This window comes from Gopherus evgoodei, chromosome 8, assembly GCF_007399415.2.
Source record: "Gopherus evgoodei ecotype Sinaloan lineage chromosome 8, rGopEvg1_v1.p, whole genome shotgun sequence".
Taxonomy (NCBI): Eukaryota; Metazoa; Chordata; order Testudines; family Testudinidae; genus Gopherus; species Gopherus evgoodei.
Genome location: NC_044329.1, coordinates 87,225,748 through 87,233,252, shown reverse-complemented (window position 1 = coordinate 87,233,252; position 7,505 = coordinate 87,225,748). Strand labels below are relative to the sequence as shown.

Genomic DNA, 7,505 nt, shown 5'->3' with positions numbered 1-7,505 from the left:
TGTACTTCTGCCCACAATACATAACTAGATAGTGGAACTCATTGCCACAGGAAATTGTTGAGGCCCTGCCGGAGGACAAAGAAAACATCAATGCAATGGGAGCTACAATTGTAGAGTTAGCTCTAACCTGATGAATATTACATAATAATATTACATAATATACATAAGCATACTATACATAATATGCAATATTCTTATGTATATTATTACATAATATTATTTCATGTTATGGCCATAATAAAGGGTGAGATGTACATATTTGCAAGTATGAGGAGACATACAGGGGAAAAAAGGAAGTTAAAGTGTAAAAGTGGGGGAGAGGGATTGGAGAGGGACTGCTCAGTATCTCAAGTATTTGCCATCATCAATATATTTTGAGATATGTTTGATACAGAAGATTCCGAAGGTCATAAATGTGTCTTCTAAGTGGAAGAGACTGAGACCCAGATCTTCAAACGTATATAGCTGTGGCTCCAGTCAGTGCTGCAGTGCCTAACCCCTGGGTAAACAGCTGCCTAGTGGACTCCTCAGCCTCCAGCTAGGCACATAGGGAATGGTAGGTGCTCCAGAAAGGCATCCTCAGAAACTAGCGAACTGAGTGGGCTGCCTGGCTGATGGTCTATAGATAGGTCCTCTCTCCATTTGGGATTCTCAGTCGTGAACCCTCTCCTGGAGTTAAGCGGCTGACCTAGCTAGTGCCTAGGGAGCCCATGCTCTCACAGCTGACTTTTGCTGTCTCTAACTTTCGCTGTCTCCTGCTCAATACTGCTCTCATACTCACCCTACATTTCCCTGTGTCCCTGCTGTCTTGTGTAGGTGCTGTGTTGCCCATCCGCCTGTTGGGAGCCTGCATCTGGCCCTTCTGCTCTTGGGTCTTAGGCGTGCTCAGAGCACACCTAAAGGATTGTACCCTATTGATATGCCCTGCCTGGTTTCAGAATCCCACTTTGGGAGCTTCAAGGTTATCAGCTTCAGCTAAGTCTCCAAGCAGCTTGTCAGCTATGGGACAGTCAGGGCTATGGGAGGTTTGTGAATGCCAACTGGTAGACACTTAGGTGCCTAGGGGACTTAGTCTCTATGGGGTTAGGTGAAATCTCAGTGCTGGTTTTGAAAATAGCAGTGGAGCCTAAGGATGGGATTCACAAAACTATGTAGATGCCTAACTCCTATAGCCACCTAAGCTCCTTTGTGACTCTCACCTTAAATGGTGGACTTAGGAACCTAGAGGGGAAGATAGGTGCCTAAATATAGATTCATAGATTCTAGGGCTGGAAGGGACCTCGAGAGGTCATCAAGTCCAGTCCCCTGCCCTCATTGCAGGACTAAATACTGTCTGGACCATCCCTGATAGACATTTATCTAACCTACTCTTAAATATCTCCAGAGATGGAGATTTCACAACCTTCCTAGGCAGTTTATTCCAGTGTTTAACCACCCTGACAATTAGGAACTTTTTCCTAATGTCCAACCTAAACCTCCCTTGCTGCAGTTTAAGCCAATTGCTTCTTGTTCTATCCTTAGAGGCTAAGGTGAACAAGTTTTCTCCCTCCTCTTTATGTCACCCTTTTAGATACCTGAAAACTGCTATCATGTCCCCTCTCAGTCTTCTCCTTTCCAAATTAAACAAACCCAGTTCTTTCAGCCTTCCTTCATCGATCATGTTCTCTAGACCTTTAATCATTCTTGTTGCTCTTCTCTGTATCCTCTCCAATTTCTCCACATCTTTCTTGAAATGCGGTGCCTAGAACAGGACACAATACTCCAGTTGAGGCCTAACCAGCGCAGAGTAGAGAAGAAGAATGACTTCTCATGTCTTGCTCACAACACACCTGTTAATGCATCCCAGAATCATGTTTTGTCTTTTTGCAACAGCATTACACTGTTGACTCATATTTAGCTTGTGGTCCACTATAAACCCTAGTTATCATTGAGGATGTGGGCCTGAAAGGCCTGTGATCCTTTTCTTCATTGTATGAAGAGTGGTGCAGATAAGGGAAGAAACCAGGGCAAGGATACATAGTTCTTTTTTTTTGTTTTGGGGCCTCAGTGTGCTGCAGCTGGAGCTTGGCAGAGTGACTCTGCTGGATGGGCCAGCATCATCCAAAAATTGTGTGGTGCGCACTAGTCTTGCTTATTAGCAGCCTGGCAGGACACACCCAGAGACCCTGTGAGTGTAACCAATGGCAGCCCAAGAGCAACTCATGGGAAAGGAGTCATAATTTATAAATAGGAGGAGTGGGAGGATGCAGTGCTGGAGCAGTGCAAGGACCAAAAAATTCTGCTGTAAGGATTGTATTCAAGTGGCTTAGCCAGTCTGTTGGATTAGACTGCAAGGCTCCCTCATCCAACTGCACTGCTCGAAATGCTACAGGCTGTGCAAATGGCAGACTATCATTGCAAAGACCTAAGGGGAGTCTTTAAAAGATTGCTTATTGCCAATATTCACACTTGTTTCAAGGACTGCAAGTAACTGTGTTGTAGTCATATATATATTTATTTAGTAAATGTTTGCCTTCCAAGATTTTGTGTCACTGACCTTCTATCAGAGATTTAACTCTGTATGATATTTGTGGGTATACACATATATCAAAGTGCTGCAAAGACTACACTGTGGTTTCTACTGCAGCAGAGAGATAAGCTACAATACAGGAAGAGGGAAAAAATACTATACCTGATTTAGCATATTGACTTCCCCAAAACTATTACAGAAACATCCACAGGCTCCAATCAGGTATGTTTTTGACATTATGGACAGAATGATGTTTGTACAATCTTAAATGAGTCCAACTATATTTAATGTTCAGTATTTTTATTTTGCTTTAATTACTTTACACACGAGAATAACCCTGCTGTCATTATCTCAATGTTTTTACAAGTTTCACTGCCAAGATTATGATGCATGGAAGATATTATTTGGGCTGAACAATCAAAGGGAGTTAAAGGTGATGTCACGTTTCTCTTCCCTTGCATTTTCATGCTCAGTGTAAAAATGTTGTCCACAATCCTTGCTGTCTTAAAAAAATATGAATACTTATTATAAAAGAGCAGATGACCTGTATAAAACATTCATCTCAGTCAAACAGTACAAAAAGTAGGAGCTACTAGCTGGAATAGCCATTGTTATGGGCAGAGAAACTGTAAAGCTTTATTCCGAAAGTTGATTTAGCAGAATCTTAGACATGAAAACTTTCCAGCAGCCTTGGCAGCCAGTTGCTGCAGCAAAGTTCTTAATAGTGGCAAAGTTGTGTTCAAGGGCATGATCCACTGTCCACTGAAGTTAATAAGAGACCTTTGTGGGCTTTGGATTAGGTCCAATATGCACAGAGAAATGTGTGATTTGCAGAATAACACTTTCTTCAGAGGAGGTTATCTGAAAAAAATCAAAAGTAATAACTGATGTGTCTTAAATTTCTCTACTTTGGAAAATTCAAGTTAATTTTTTTTATACCTGTCATAGAATAGAAAAATGACTAACAACTTCACAATACTTAAAGCATACCTGATAATGGATTTTCTACTTTACACATGAATATATGTTCATTTATTGCAAAGGACAGGTATTTTAGTTCCACCTACACTGTAACTTTTTAATAAAGGTAATAAATCTCAGTAGAGTATGTATGATTACCAGAGAAACGCAATATGTGGTTGTCAATCCTGAATGTTCTAGTATCAAGGAAAGAACAAGGATACTCTATCCCTGACTTTTTTTTTTTTTTGATAGAAGGATCTTTTCAATAGAATCTTGACTCACCTGTGATGTTTCTTTTATATCTGCAAAATAATGAATCAGCCTGAGAACAGCCAGAGGGCAAAGAGAAGCCAAAATGGCTGCTTGCCTACCATGACCCAAAGCTGTCAGTGATGGATTAAATGAAACTTGAAGTGGAGGGAAAGGATTTGGAAAATGCAACATGTTCTGTACGTGAGAAAATGTGTTTAAGAGGTGAGGGGAATCTATCACGAATGACAGGTACAGTACTCTAGAATAGGACTGCAACTTGCCTTTGCAAACATTTTTGTAACCTTCTAATTGAGCATTAAATTGAATAAAGATCTATAATTTAAACACTATTGGTGTTTTGAATCTGAACTTCATTCTTACAGCCACTAATTTAAAGAAAGTGCTTTGAATAGAATGGTGAAATTCTAAGTTATTTTGTTAATTTACTTCCCAGCAAGGGAATATGAGGTTGATATATTACAGAATTATTAATGGTACATGTGAGCTGAATTGATTGCACATTTGGGCACTTTTTATCAATTCTCATTCTCAGCCTGACATTTGCAGGAAAGGACAGTAATATACTATTAGCAATGTTACTTTTATCTACTTGGTATAAAAAGACATTTGGAATATACAGTAACTCCTCACTTAAAGTCGTCCTGGTTAACGTTGTTACATTGCTGATCAATTAGGGAACATGTTTGTTTAAAGTTGTACAATGCTTCCTTCTAACGTTGTTTGGCAGCCGCCTGCTTTGTCCACTGCTTGCAGGAAGAGCAGCCTGTTGTAACTAGCTGGTGGGGGCTTGTAACCAGAGTGGACCGGCAGCCCCCTATCAGCTCCCCCTATCAGCTCCCTGCTCCCTTAAGTTCCCTGTGAAACAGCTGACCAGCAGGCTATCAATTGTTAGCAGTTCAGCTGTCCCTTCCCCCACTGCCATGTGCTGCTCCTGCCCTCTGCTTTGGAACTGCTCCCCAAGACTCCTGCTTGCTGTGCAGGGGGAAGAGGAGAAAGAGGGGGGCTAATGTCAGGGTGTCCCCCTCCCCTCTGCTCCTGCACCCCGCTTCCATAGAGCAGGGGGGACACACAACAGGGCTCAGGACGGAGGGAACTTGCTGGCAGGGTCAGCGTACTTAAAGGGGAAATGCGAATTTCTCTCATACACACGGTGTGTGTCTCTGTCTCTGTCTGCGATGCTGTCTCCCCTCCCTCCATTCCTGCTGCCTTGTAGAGTGTGAGAGTTAACCCCTGAGGGCTCAGCCAATTGCTAGCTCATCATTTAGCAGTAAGGAATTCCCTGGGAAATATCCCATCCTCTGACTCCTCCACATCAACCAAGCTTCACAATCATCATCACTGTGTACCAGTATTAATTTGTTTGTTTAAAACTTATACGGTGTATAATATAGTCTTTTTTCTGGTGAAAAATTTTCCCTGGAACTTACGCCCTCATTTACATTAATTCTTATGGGGAAATTGGATTTGCTTTAACATCGTTTCGTTTAAAATCGCATAACTACAATGTTAAGTGAGGAGTTACTGTACAATATACCATTCCCAGAGTGTTAGTAAAATTACTGGATGGTCAGAATGAAATACAGTACGGGTCTCAGGAATAGCTCTCTAGAGCAGTGGTTCTCAAACTAGGGCTGCTGCTTGTTCAGTCCCAGGCCAATGGGGGCTGCTACAAGGGTGGCCAGCACGTCCCTTGGCCTGCGCTGCTTCCTGTAGCCCCCATTGCCCTGGAGCGGTGAACCATGGCCAGTGGGAGCTGCGATCGGCCGAACCTGTGGACGTGGCAGGTAAACAAACTTGCCCAGCCCGCTAGGGGCTTTCCCTGAACAAGCGGCGGTCCTAGTTTGATAACCACTGCTCTAGGGTATATAAAATATGTTCCAGGGAGTATCTTGGAAGAATCTTGGAACAAAATGTCCAGCCAGATGAAACCACTATTCTGTGAAATATGGTAATTTAACTGGAAATTGCCAGTGCCTGGTACTTCAGAGGACAGTGGCTACCCATCATAATTTATGCAACTAGCCAATTAGATATCACTTAACTATGGAAAACTTCCTTCCTAATTCCTGAGGCTATTTTAGACCATGAAGCATGAAATCTGATTGTCTTTAGGCAGCATATTTACAAATATTATAAATTCACTGAATCTATCCACAGTACTTAAGTTGCTGATGTGAATTCTATAAAGAGACTGTGTGTTTTGTGAAGTAGTATTTCCTTTCATGTCTTCTGACTTTACTAGTGTTAGTGCCACCCTGTTCTTTTAATTTGTGCAGAGACTCTGGTCAGTTTTCATGGCATCATTCCATTCTGGATACCTTGTTCAAGTTCTTGCTAGTTCCATTCTTTTCCAGGTCATATATCTTTGTTTCTGCATCTCTCATTCTCCCTAGTCCTACCACAGCATCTCTGTTCTTTATGGGAATCTCATATGATTTCAGTGAGGTTCTATTTAGAAGTAAGGGTCTGTGCATGGGGATCTATTTGAAGAGTTGGAGCCACTGAAATTCCCACTGCTGCTTTAACCATCTTCATTGTCTTTCTTGACTTCATCAACCCCAACTTATACTTTTCTTACTTATATTTAAAATTTTCTTACCAGACCAATGGGGACAATCCTGACTTTGTCTTGAACACTAAGTAAGAACCATTGTGATGCATTATGGAAAATTCATGGCTATGTAAAGATAAACAAAAGTCAAGCAAGCATTTTGGTTTAAAACCAATTTCCACATTATCATTAGATTTTTGATTTTTACTATTGGTTTTGATAGAAACAATAAACTCTAAAACATTAATAAAAGTTCACTGTTATTACTGCATTCTTAAGGCTTGACAGTAGTTTAACTATAACTTGTTTGCATGACTATAAAGATCTGTGGCTACAGGCTGGTATTAAAGTAAGAGAATATTTTACTACTGCAACTATAAACCAGTCATGTACTACTGTAATGCTCCCTCGCTCTCCTGGTCGGAGGGAGGCCACTCACTAGGCCTGTTGGGTCAGGGCCAGAGAGTGTCAGACAGGCAACAGCCCCCATTGGGCCATGTGATTAATAGTCACTACCAGGCTTTAGCCTGGGCTAGGGTAGCTCAAGTAGTCAGCCCTTAAACACAGACTACCAGGGCTGACTGGGGCCTGGGCGGAGCCCAGGGAGCCAGCAAACAAAAACAGTCTACAGGTGAGCGGTAGACTTTCACAGTGTAGGAGGTCAGTCACACTTGGGTGAGGTTTCAGGGGGACTCAGGCCCACCCTACTTGGCTGCGTCCCAGCCTGGGCCCTGGCAGGGGCAGAATCGGCTATCCCTGCGTCAGCAGGGATCCAGCCGCAACTCGCTGAATAGGCCACCTCTGGCTCTGCAGCAAGCTGCTTTGGGGCTGCCCCAGGGTCACATCCTGCCACCCCAGGGTTTGGTACCTGCGGCCTCCAGGCTTCTTCCGGCTCCTTCAGCAGGTACTCCAGGGCAGTCCTCATCAGCGTCTGGGCACTGGGAACAGCCAGACGCAGGTTTCTCTCGGGGACGCAGGAGAGCAGGCACAGCGTCCGTCTCTGCAGGCTGTCTTTCAACTGTGCTGTAGGGCCAGCCTTTTATACTTCCAGCCACACCCTGGTACTTCGTGCAAGCGGGGGGGAGGGGAAGGGAGGAAGGGAAGGCGGTCTAGGCTTTGCCCTCCAAGGGGCGTGTAATGCTCCCTCGCTGTCCTGCTCAGAGGGAGGCCACTCAGGCTCACTACAACCACCAACAGCTTCTTATCTAA

At 43.3% G+C, this 7,505-nt stretch overlaps 1 long non-coding RNA gene across 1 annotated transcript; it reads right to left on the bottom strand.

Moving 5' to 3' along the window:
* Positions 1 to 2,857: 2,857 nt before the first annotated feature.
* On the bottom strand, positions 2,858 to 7,362 carry LOC115656726. Its single transcript, XR_004001745.1, has 3 exons — positions 7,165 to 7,362; positions 6,345 to 6,422; positions 2,858 to 3,370 (listed from the first exon to the last, which is right to left on the bottom strand). It is a non-coding gene; the product is annotated as an uncharacterized LOC115656726 (long non-coding RNA).
* Between the last annotated feature and the right edge of the window lie 143 nt (positions 7,363 to 7,505).